General features: G+C 51.5%; 1 long non-coding RNA gene across 6 annotated transcripts in view; it reads right to left on the bottom strand.

Annotated features, from left to right (window-relative positions):
• LOC132219748 (uncharacterized) overlaps window positions 1-11590 on the bottom strand; it is an 801764-nt gene extending 790174 nt beyond the window's left edge. For 2 of the 6 annotated variants that reach the window (XR_009449594.1, XR_009449598.1), the window contains exon 1: window positions 11342-11579. This is a non-coding gene — a long non-coding RNA (uncharacterized LOC132219748). Of the gene's footprint in view, window positions 1-11341 lie in introns of all 6 variants that reach the window. The other 4 variants (XR_009449597.1, XR_009449595.1, XR_009449596.1 and 1 more) reach the window with 4 other exon arrangements.
• Between the last annotated feature and the right edge of the window lie 548 nt (window positions 11591-12138).

Raw genomic sequence — 12138 nt, 5'->3', positions numbered from 1 at the left:
TCCAGGCCTGCGACACCAGGTGTGGGCTGATGTCTCTGCAATGCCATGCTCATCTGGCCCCTGGCCCCGCTCAAACCTTCCACAGCTCCCTGCCGCCTGCAGGACCAAGTCCACTGCTAAAGCTAGGGCTCAGGTCCCTAGGCTAGAATACTGCAGTACAGCCTGCAAAGGGGCCTCCAGCTCCCACTGTCAACCATCCAATCCCTTTTCCTCCTCACAGAAAGGTCAATCAGCTCAGTGGTTGAGCATGGACTATGAATCAGGAGGTCAAAGTGTGATTCCCAGTCAGGGCACATGCCTGCATTGTGGGCTTGATCCCCAGTGTGGGGCGTGTAGGAGGCAGCCAATCAATGATTCTCTGTCATCATTGACATTTCTATCTGTCGCTTCCTCTCCCTTCCTCTCTGCAATCCATAAAAATGTATTTTTTTAAAAAAGGTCAATCAAATCAGACCCCGCCCACTCAGCAGTTCCTAAAGGCTTGGAATAGTGCTTAGGGCCCTCCAGGACCTGGCACCTGCCCACCATGGACCCCATGCTGTGTCTCTATCCCTGGACATTCACTCCACTCCACCCACAGGAGTCTCTTGATAATAGAAACCTCCACCCCCCAAAAAAATATTTTTTCCTGTCTTGGGTCCTTCCCTCAAACTACTTTTAAAAGAAATGTTAAGAACCTAAAATTTACAACCACGAATGTGTTGTCATCTGCACTACATATATGCATACATATACATACCCTCTCCATATATTTTCAAAACGTGTGCCTGTACTGTCCTTTTAAAAAGCCTTAAAGGGAAAGTCAAAGTGAGCTTTGACCCTCACCGCCAGCCCTATTCCCTCCTCCCTGCCCAATGATGACAGTGAGTTTGACCTAGACCCCACCAGCCCATTTTTCAAGGTTCCTGTCCATCTCTAAGGATCCTGTGGTAGCACCGAGCATGAGCTGTGAATGCTCAAGTTCACCTAGGAGAGGGCTGCCCAGATGTTTTCGATTTCGCTGCAGGCTGCCAACTGGTCTCTCCAACGACCTCACACGCTGGCTCGCCGAGTGGGGGATCCTGTCACCCAGCCTCGCCAAGACTTGCCAAGACTTGCGTCAGGCTTCCTATTTTGGGCACTTCTTAAAATATGGAAATGTACCCCTTGGAAAGGGCCCACATGCCCTTCGCCTGAAGGATGGGAAAAGGCACCGTGGTGTCGCCACAGCACAGGCAGCTCTCCACAATCTCAATGACCTCACGGCCGGTCCCCGCCACGGCGCGGAAGACCCGTGCATGACGCCACCCGAGAGCAATCGGACTAAAAGGGCTCCGTGCCGTATGATTGATGCCATTTTTATGAAAAGGGCGAAACGGCAAGGGAGGAAAATAAGTCAGTGGTTGTTAGAAACGGGGGAGGAGACTGAGGCCAGAAGGGCAGGAGGGAAGTGTGGGGGCGATGGAAATGGGGGGTGGGGGGTGGTGAGGACTCCAGGACTATGTCACACAGCTGCATGCATTCCTCACAAGGCCACGCACTGCACTAGCAAGGGTGCTTTCTACTGTACGGAGATGGGACCTCGATGAGCCTCGCCTTAGTAGTGAGACTGAATCTTCTCACACACCCTGTGCGCTTAGCTTTCTTCTTTGGAGAACTGCTGGCTCATGTGTTTTACCCTCTTTGCTTTGAGGTTGGCTTTTTTTTTAAGATTTTTTTTTCTAATTATTTTTTCTAATGTATATTTTTACTTATTTCAGAGAGAAAGGGAGAAGGTGAGAAAGATAGAAACATCAACGATGAGAGCGGCTGCCCCCAGCATGCCCCACACTGAGGATTGAACCTGTAACCCAGGCATGTGCCCTTGACTGGAATAGAACCTGGGACCCTTCAGTCCTCAGGCCAACGCTCTTTCCACTGAGCCAAACTGGCTAGGGCTTAATTATGTTTTTTATTGACTTTTAGAGAGAGAGGAAAGAAGAGGGACAGAGATAGAAACATCTATTGGCTGCCTCCTGCACACCCCCCACTGGGGACTGAGCCTGCAACAGGCATGCGGCCCCACCAGGATCCATCTGTGACCTCCTGGTTGCTGGGTCCATGCTCAACCACTGAGCCACACCCTCCGGGCCAATTGTTTGTTTTTTTGTTATTGACTTTCAGGAACTCTTTGTTTTTTATTATTATAGCTTTTTTTGCTTATGGTGCTTTTATTTTTTTGTTTGATATATAGGGTGTTCCCCCCCAAAATGTATACACACTTTGAATAATTATAAAGGCAGTGTTTGTACTTCAACTGCATTTTCAAACTTCCAGTAGCATTTTAGGATGAATTTCCTTTGATCAAAGCTTAGTCTGGCTGCAAAGAAAAAGACATCAATTGAGCTATCGGCTGTTAAAGTGTGTACACATGTTTCTGGGACACTATGTAGAGTCATATTTCTCAATCTTTTCATTTTACTTAAGTTTTCCTCCTTCTCTGGTTAACTTCTCTCAAGTCTTCATGGCTCACTCGGATCTCCTCACTCCAAGTAAACTATCTTCTCACACTGTTCTATTTCACATTCCTTACAAAAATGTTATTTTTTGTGGATGCTCGCTTCTTTGTCTCCCAATAAAGTAATAAGCTCCTTCAGAACAGGGACCATATTTGTTTTTAATCACCACTGAATACCTCAGACTAAAACAGTACTTGGTGCCCTAACTGGTTTGGCTCAGTGGATAGAGTGCAGGCCTGTGGAATGAAGGGTCCCAGGTTTGATTCTGGTCAAGGGCATGTATCTTGGTTGCGGGCACCCAGGGGGGGTGGTGTGCAGGAGGCAAATGATCGATGTTTCTAACTCTCTATCCCTCTCCCTTTTTCTCCGTAAAAAATCCATAAAATATATATTTTTAAAAATAAAATAGTACTTGGCACACCAAAGGCACATCACAAATACTTGCTGAATAAATGACAGTAAAGAAAAAGTCACACAGGAGCATCTGACATAGGTAAACATATGTTTAGCTTGTATATGTCTGCACTATACATGAATGTTCGTGACATATCCCTTTATCATGGACAGCAGCAAACATTACACATCTTATCAAAAAGAAAAATATAGCTTCAGTGTAAATCTCTGGGGGCCACAATATTTACCTAAAACTTTAAAAATATTGAGCAATAATCCCAGTCCTGGGGATTTACCATAAAAAAATGAACTGAAAAATAGAAAACTTGACATATATAGAGTCTATTATGAGATAAGCACCCCAATCAACTGATTAAGTAAACAATAAAACCATCATGGAACAGAATAATAAAATATTATCTATCCAATAAAAGTACCATGGACAAAGCATATTCAATACTAATCAGAAATGCTTATAACTTGGTGATAACTAAGAAAATCAGGATGCAAACATACATTACAATGTGTATTTTACAAGTATAGTGTCTCATAATTGCAACTACTTCCTTAAAGGGACAAAGAAGATAAAACAGTGGTGTACTTAAGAAATAATATTGCCTTTTTTATGGACCTTTTCCCCAGGATTTTAAAGATAAGCTTATATTTCTTTCATTTGCGGAAAGATGGTTTACATTTCCCTAGCCACAGTTCTGCCCACCATGAGCCCAGAATCCCCAACTCAGGTACCTCCCAGCGGAAGCTCACCTGCTTTTGTCCACATGTAAATCTGGGAAGTTACTCTCAGGTTACAGTCCTTGGAAAGTACCCAGAGTTTGCAGGGCACTTTATTATTTTTTTTTAAATATATTTTATTGATTTTTTACAGAGAAGAAAGGAGAGGGATAGAGAGTTAGAAACATCAAAGAGAGAGAAACATCGATATGCTGCCTCCTGCACACCCCCCACTGGGGATGTGCCTGCAACCAAGGTACATGCCCTTGACCGGAATCGAACCTGGGACCTTTCAGTCCGTAGGCCGACGCTCTATCCACTGAGCCAAACGGGTTACGGCTGGAGGCACTTTAAGTAAATGGCTTCTGGCCCGGCCAGCAGGCCCAGAGGTTGAGCATGGACCTATGAATCAGGAAGGAGGTCACGGTTCAATTCCCAGTCAGGGCACATGTGGGCTCGATCCCCAGTGTGGGGCGTGCAGGAGGCAGGTGATCAATGATTCTCTCTCGTCATTGATGTTTCTATCTCTCTCTCCCTCTCTGAAATCAATAAAAATATATTAAATAAATAAATAGCTGGCTTCTGCCTGGTCTCTGAGGCTCTTGAGAGTCGCCCGTCCTCCAGCCCACCTGGCTGCCTGGCTCTCCCACCTCAGCCACAGTCTAGAGGCACAGGGCCCTCCCTTCTCTGTCTGCAAGGTCATTACTGAGACCACAGACCCCTCACCATTTCCCTCCTGGGTAGGGATTCTCAGCCACACCACGCCTGGCTGCCTGGGGCCCCATTTCTACCTGTCTTCCCTCCACTCTACTAGGGATCAGCCATCTGCCTCTCGCCCACACTGGGAGCTTCTTGAAGCCAGGGATGGTTTCTTATTCACGGCAGGGGCCCCTGTACCTGGCCCTCAGTCACTCATCCCATTCACTGCATGCCTAGCATGTATGTACCAGGCACTGTCCTAGACCCCTGTCCAAGAGAAATGAATGTGAGCCACATACACCTTTAGATTCCCCAGTAGCCACATTACAAAAAAAAAAAAAAAAAAAAGTTAAAAGAAACAGGTGAAATTAAATTAAATCATATATCACAGTTAACCTAATAGGCCCAAAATTTCATTTCAAGATATGGAATCCACATGAAAGGATTTGTTAATGAATTATTTCACATTCTTTTTGGGTACAAAGTCTTTGCATGCCAATGTGTGTTTTACACGTACAGTCTGTCTCCACTCAGGCGAGCCTCACTGCGGGTGCTCGGGGCCACAGAAGGCGGGGGCCCCCACCGGGGACAGCGCTGTGTAGGTGCTTGTGGACACAGCAGCGACGGGTCCAGAAGCCCAGGGCTTGTGGCCACGCCCCCCGCTACCAGCCTGGACCCGCTCCTGACGCTTCTGACTCGGATTTCGTTTCTTCTCTACACAGCAGCCAGACGGATCATTTCAAAGGCTAAAGCGGCTCCAACGGGCTTTCTGCTGAAAACCCTTCAGCGGCTCCCCGTTTCACTAACGTCAAGGCAATGCCTTAGGCCAGTGATGGCGAACCTATGACACGCGTGTCAGAGGTGACACGCGGACTCATTTTCTTGGTTGATTTTTCTTTGTTAAATGGCATTTAGATAGATAAAATAAATATCAAACATATACATCTTTGTTTTACTATGGTTGCAAAGATCAAAAAATTTCTATATGTGACACGGCACCAGAGTTAAGTTAGGGTTTTTCAAAACGCTGACACGCCGAGCTCAAAAGGTTCGCCATCACTGCCTTGGGCTGAAGACTTCACGCAGCCCCACCCACAGCACCGGCCGGGTTTCCCAGCTGCCTCCGTCCGCCTTGCCCAGCCCATGCCCACCCAGCCTCTTCCTTCAGCTCCCCCATCTCACAGGCCCACTCCTGGGTCGGCCGTGGTCCTGCTCCGCCCAGGGCCTGAAACACCATCCTCCACACTGACCCCATCTCCTTCACGAGGCTCCAACGTCAGCCTCTCGGTGCATCCTGTCCAAACCACAGACGCTGGCCCTGCTCCACGCACCCCCACAGAGCGCAGGACCCCTGATACACTCTGACCGCCCGCCCTTGTTCCTTACGTCTCCGCTTCCTCAGCTGTCTAGCCCAGCTGTAACGTGAGCACCATCGGCACGGAGGTCTCCGGAACCCTTTTATGTTCCTTTCTGCACCCCCAACACCAAGGGCAGTGCTTTGGCACAGAGTAGGCCCACAATCACTACGTGCTGCATTGATGAGAAGTAAATGACTTGCTGGCTGCCCTCCGCCTGCTAGAGTTTACAATGCAGCGGGAGAAGGCAGAGATCTGGAACATCCAGGCACGATAAGGACTGCCTTCGTTTGCTGGAGTTGCCACAACAAAATGCTGTAGGCGGGGCAGCTTAAACAATAGAAATGTCTTTCTCAGACTTCTGGAAGCCAGGAAGTCCAAGGTCAAGGTCCCGATGGACTAGGTCTCTGGTGAGAGCTCTCTTCCGGGCTAGTAAGAAGCCACCTTCTTGCTCTCTGTCCTCACAGAGGGAAGGGAGCTCTCTGCTGTCTCTTCTTCTTATCACGAGGACCCCACCCTGATGACCTCATCTCGCCCTCATCACCTCCCCAAGGCCCAGCCTCCACATACCATCACACGGGGAGTGCGGTTTCAACCGATGGATTTTGGAAAGGCACCAACATTCAGTCCATCACATGGCTGATGGGAAAGAAAGAAACAAAACCCAGGAAGAAAAGTGGGAGAAAGGGAGGTTGCTGTTTTATGAGGCAGCCGCCAAGGGAAAAATCATAACCATAATAACAACAAATATAGCAATGACGGCGTATATAGTAATTACCAAGTGCCAGGCCCTGTGCGATACATCCTCCATCCACTAACACAGGGGTGCCAGCACCCACCCCCACCCGGGGCACTGGAGCCCATGTGGTTTTTGTCTGCGCTGCCTCCATCAGGCCCCTGCTCCTCCTGGGGACCACCCTGTCCCCACGCCCGGGGCTTGGACCAACTAGATGACAGGGATGCTGCCTCTTTGGCATCTCCAGCGTCTAGGACCCCTGGTAACCGCTTAGCAAACGCTTAGCAAATGAGTGAGTCCATCAATGAATCGATCTTCAACAGAATAGCCAATGTCGGTGGGGGCTCACTTACCAGGAAAAGGGAGTCCCAAAGAAGAATAAGTAATAACAATTGCTTTGCTGTCTTACTCAAGAGCTGACTTCCTCTGTGCTAAGTGCTTTTGCCCCATCCCTGGGAGGGAGCGTGTCCTCCCAGGGCAGCAGCTGAGGAAATGGATGCACAGAGAGCCAAGTGCAAAGGCAGGGCCACCCCCGGGTGTCCTCTGATGCCTGCCCCTCTGAGCCCTGCTCCTGCAGCTCTCCTGGCTTCCTCTTTCTAAATTAGCCAGCATTCCTTTCAGCTGCCTGCAAAGAGAGTCTCTGTAACCAGAATGTTACACCTTTACACGTGAAAATGCATTCAGAAACCACCACTCCAAGCAGCCACAGGAAGTTGCAAACCCCGATCATTAGAACTAATAATATTAGCTACCGACCTGAGTGCGCACTGGGAGCTCAGGCCCTCTGCTAATGGCCTGCTGCTCTTCCGCTATTTCGCTATTTCCTCCTCACAGCAACCTGTGAGGTTGGCGCTGTGTCCTCCCCACTTTCGAGACGAGGAAACCGAGGCTCAGAGAGGCGAAGCAACCTGCCCCAAAGTGACCCAGGTCCACACTGCCCTTCAATCTTCCCAGATGCCTTCTGCCACTTTCTTCCTCCCTCTTCCGTGTCCTTGTCCTGGGGACAACCCCTCCACGTCCCAGCCTGCCAGGCTGTTTCTCACCTAACATAGCAAGGACTGTAGGCTGAGCACCACTTGTTTCCTTGAAAACAAAGCAATTCTCACAGCCACGCAATTCAGCCAAGTCCCATGGCTGGGTGAGCCACCAGACCTGTGAAGATGACTACCCCACAGCCAGCTGGCTGCTGCACTCAAGTTCATGGTCAAGGAGGGAAAAAAGGCAGGTAAACAAAAAATACTGCAGCTCAGATAACCCACCAGGTACCAGCCAAACAATACCCCATAACCACCACCACCACCACCCCAAAAAAATGAGGAAGAGAAAATAAAAGAAAGCCCATTCAGAATTCTGCAATTAATAAATGACTGAGCATGGGCACGGGAATAGGGTGGTGAAGACCTGGGGGTGCGGGTAGGGGCTGGGAGGAAGGGGGGGAAATGGGAGAGATCTGTAATACTAGCAACAATTAAAAAAAGTATATATTAAAAAATAAAAATAAAAAATGACTGAGACCACTGTTTTTTATGACCTAGCATTGCTGTTGTTTTTTAATTGATTTTATTTTATTTTTTGTTTTGTTTTGTTTTTGTTTTTTAATTGATTTTAGAGAGAGTGGAAGGGGGGAGAGAGAGAGAGAGAGAGAGAGAGAGAAACATCGATTGGCTGCCTCCTGCAAACACCCCAACTGAGGCTCTAGCCCACAATCTGGGCATGTGCCCTGACTGGGAATCAAGCTTGCAACCTTTTGGTGCACGGGACAATGCTCCAACCAACTGAGCTACCCCAGTCAGGGCTGCTTTTTGGTTTAAAGATAAGGTTGAGAGAGGGGCCACCACAATCTTTGTGTTCTTAGGGTCACTACTGCACCTAAACACCCCCAGGATAGAGGCAGGTACTCAGAACAGGTGGGGGAGGTGGGGAGGCGACCTTATCACTTGCAAATAGAGTTCTAGCTCCCATAGCTCCCATCCACTGTGAAGGGTCACAGTAATGACACGCTGGTCACATAGCCACCACCTAGCTGTGTGACCTGAGTGAATATTCTTAACCTCTCTGAGCTGTGGGTTCCTCATCTGGAAAACAGCAATAATAATAATCCCGTCTTACATGATTGTGGGAGATTAAATGAGATAATACATCTAAAGCATTTGGAACTGAGGTCGGCCCACAATAAGAAATCCATCATTACTAGACATTTGATTATATCTGCCTCGTGGGGTCGCAGGGAACAGAAACTGCAAAGAACATTCTTGGCACGATATACAATTTTAATGCTATGGGAGCTACTATTGTTGTTGTTATTATTAATTACTATACTGTTACTCGTTACTTGGGGCCAGAAAAACAGAAGAGACCGAGGAGGTACCATGAAAGAACACATTTTAGCAGTTTTCTCCTGTAAGGCCTCGAATTTCTGAAGTTTTCAAGGGAAGGTGGAGAAGTGACCATCAGTGCAGCTCATCAATAGTCAGAATTATTCTAGGCCTAGCTGGTTTGGCTCAGTGGAAAGAGAGTCAGCCTGCGGACTGAAGGGTCATGGGTTCAATTCTGATCAAGGGCATGTACCGTGGTTGCAGGCTCGATCCCTGGCCCCGGTCCGGGCGGGAGCGGGAGGCAACCAATTGATGTGTCTCTCTCACACCGATGTTTCTCCATCTCTCCCCCTCCCTTCCACTCTCTATAAAAATTAATGGGAAAATATCCTCAAGTGAGAATTAATAACAACAACAACAAACAGTTAGAATTATTCTAGAGTAGTGCTCTGTTCCCATCTTGGGTCGGGGTACCCTGCAGACACCTAATATATAAGATGGGGGTCTTGATCTATTAAAGAGACCACAAACCAGCACGGGGATCGAGGGGAGGGGGGGAGGTTAGGGAGAGTGCTATGTCTACACCCAACTATGAAAGGAAATACATAATAAAAAGCCGAGTGTCCAGGAGGGTGTCTGACGTGAAAAACACACCCTGCGAAGGGAACAGGCCAGGGAATGAGACTCGGGACCGGACCTGGCAACGACCCAAGGTCCTCACTTCCCCAGGAAAGGGTTGATCTGCCTTTGGTCTGACCAAATTCAGGGTCACTCCTACAAGGAGGAAGAAAGGAAGGTGTCTCTTCCCCCAGGAGACCCCTGAGCTGAGCCGTCCGTGCACCATGCCCTGGCCATGGTGACACAGGCTCCCGAGTCCAGCCAGTCCGTCCTCGTGCCATTCAGGAGAATAAACGCCAGAAGCACAAGGGACTGGCTGGACGTGGACGGAGATACTGACCAGCAACCACACACACCATCAGGGGTAAGGGGGTTTGGGGGGGGGGGGTCGGATATTCCAGGACCAAGGAAAAAGCTCCCTCTTCCCAGCCCAGAAAAGCTCGGGGCAGGAGCAGATGAGCACACCACACAGCATGGAGGAGCGGGGGAGGGGGAGGGGCGAGGGAGGGCAATCAATGAGAAAAAGAAACTGATTTCTTCTACTTTTCAGGAGAAGCCTGCTGCATGCAAAATGCTGCACTCGACGACGTAGGTAGAGCAACAATAACAACAGCCAAGTCACCCTTAACCAGGCAAAGCAACAATGTGACCACATAGCAAATGGCCTCTGGGGTCGGTGGGCACGGCCTCAGGATGGGCACTGGACCCACCTAAGCCTGCCACCCTCCAGTCCAGGCCGTGGGATTCCAGCTGAGCCCGCTCGCCAGGGGCTTAGACCACCAGGCAGTGCTCACCTTCAAGATGGAACTCCTCTCAGCCAGTGGAAACCAGGCCGCCAGCCCGGGGTTCTGTGTCTCCTGCTGCTTCCAGGGACTTTTTTTTGCTCCTAATACTTTCAGGAAGTTCCTTCCACTCTGGGTTCGGGGGATCCATACAAGCCCCAACGCCATGGGTGGGAGCTTTGGACCGATTAGCTGTGACCACAGGACTGTGTCAAATGAACAAGCCTCAACTTGTCACAGCCAGTATGCAAAAGAGGCCTGCATCATCCTATAACCGACAGCGAAGCCCGGACAGGCCCTGCGTCCCCTGGGCCCCCGCCCACCCACCCCACACAAACAGACTGTTCTCCATGGTTTCCTCCAACAAGCAAACAGCTCCGGCAGCCTGGACTGGCTGGTGGTGAGGTGGGGGAGAGGGGCCTGCCGGCCTCCCTCTGGAAAATAGAAGATCAGGAGGGACCACCCAAACCTCCCCTTCTTCTCCCTAAAAACTCTCTTATCTTCTAGAAGGGCCTGAAGTCAGGGCCTAGAATAAACAGAAGAATAGTCCACGGCTGCAAACCCGTCAGGAAAATTCGTGGTGTATCCATGCACCGGACACATGCAGCCTCATGGCTGCCCTTCCTGCAAGTCTACACCCGACCACAAACACTGGCATAAGTCAGAGCACATGAGCCGGAGGGAGGGCAACCCTAATTAGATCAACAGCCCATCCCCCAAAATTACCATGATAAGGGGCACCCAGCAAATCTGGGAATACAATGCAAAAGTTTCAAAGACCAGAGCTGCTGAGTTTTGGGAAATCACCTTGGGGGAGGGGGGGAGGGGGGAGGGGTAGTGAGGAGAGGATGGTCTAAAGATCCAAGGATGGAGGGAGCATCCTATGGGTCCCAGACTTCTGGTTTCACCAGAAGGGCCTCCAAACCGCACCTGCGACCCCACCTCGGGGCTGACTGGAGATGGTCTATGTTTAGAGATGAGGCAATCAACGTTGGATCAAGTGCATTCGATCCAGAATAATCTCTCTCCATGCACGGGGCACGGGATGTCACCATCCACCCCTCCCCCTCTCCCCACACGCCCGCCTGGAGTCTGGGGATGAGGAAAGTGCACGATGAACACAGACATGAATCCGAAGCCCCTGCCTCCGTCCCGCTGCTCACTGAGCATCCCTCCCCGCCAGGCCCCGAGCTCCCGACTTTCCAGAAACGCAGAGGGCAAAATTCTAACTTACTGGAAGGTGGATCCCAGCCGTGGCACCGGGGCCGCCAACATCCTTGCCGCGTGGAAATCCACTCGGGGGAGCCTGGGGGGAGCAGGGCCCGTCCTGGCTCGCGGCCCCTGAGCTGCTCCTCCGGGTCCAGTCCGGCCCGCGCCTGCCCGGCCCGAGGGCCCATGTGCTCGGCGGCGGCCGCACGCGCTCTGCCCGGCGGAGCGCGGGGCCGGCGGGCGGCCCGTGACGTCAGGGCGGCTCGCGCTCCGGGCCGCGGGGGGAGGGGAAGCGCGCGCCGCACGGCCCGCCGCGTGCGTCCTGGGCCCCGCGCGGGGTCCTCCGGCTCCCGCCTCCCGCCGCCGGCCGCCCGCCCGCTGGCCCCTCCGCTGGCTGCCCGGGCAGCACGGGCCACCCGAGCCGCCCAGGGCCGCGTGCAGGCGGGGCGGGCCCGGTCCGCACCTCGGACCCGGAGGGCGCGGGGGAGGGCGCGCTCTGCACCGGGACGCACCGGGACGGGGTCCCCACCAGCAAGCGCCACCCCCCCACCCCCGCCCGGGGATGCGCTCTCGCCGTTCCCCGCGCTTTCCGCCGCGGCAGCCCCGCTCTGCCCGCCTCCCCGCCCCCGGCGTCCTGGAGGCCGGGAGCCTCCCCACTGGCCAGATGTGGAAGGCGAGTTCGGGGACTTAGAAGGACCGAGATGCCCCGAGATGGGAGCACTTCCCGCAGGAAGCCCCTGGCTGTGCTCCAGCCCAAGTGGCCCAGAGCCTCCTTGGGTACCACCCGGCATCGGTGGGCCCGGGGAGAGGCGCGCGCACCTG

This window comes from Myotis daubentonii, chromosome 17 (genome assembly GCF_963259705.1).
Source record: "Myotis daubentonii chromosome 17, mMyoDau2.1, whole genome shotgun sequence".
Classification (NCBI taxonomy): domain Eukaryota; kingdom Metazoa; phylum Chordata; class Mammalia; order Chiroptera; family Vespertilionidae; genus Myotis; species Myotis daubentonii.
The sequence above is the reverse complement of the archived record's forward strand: the minus strand, read 5'-3'. Positions and strand labels throughout refer to the sequence as shown.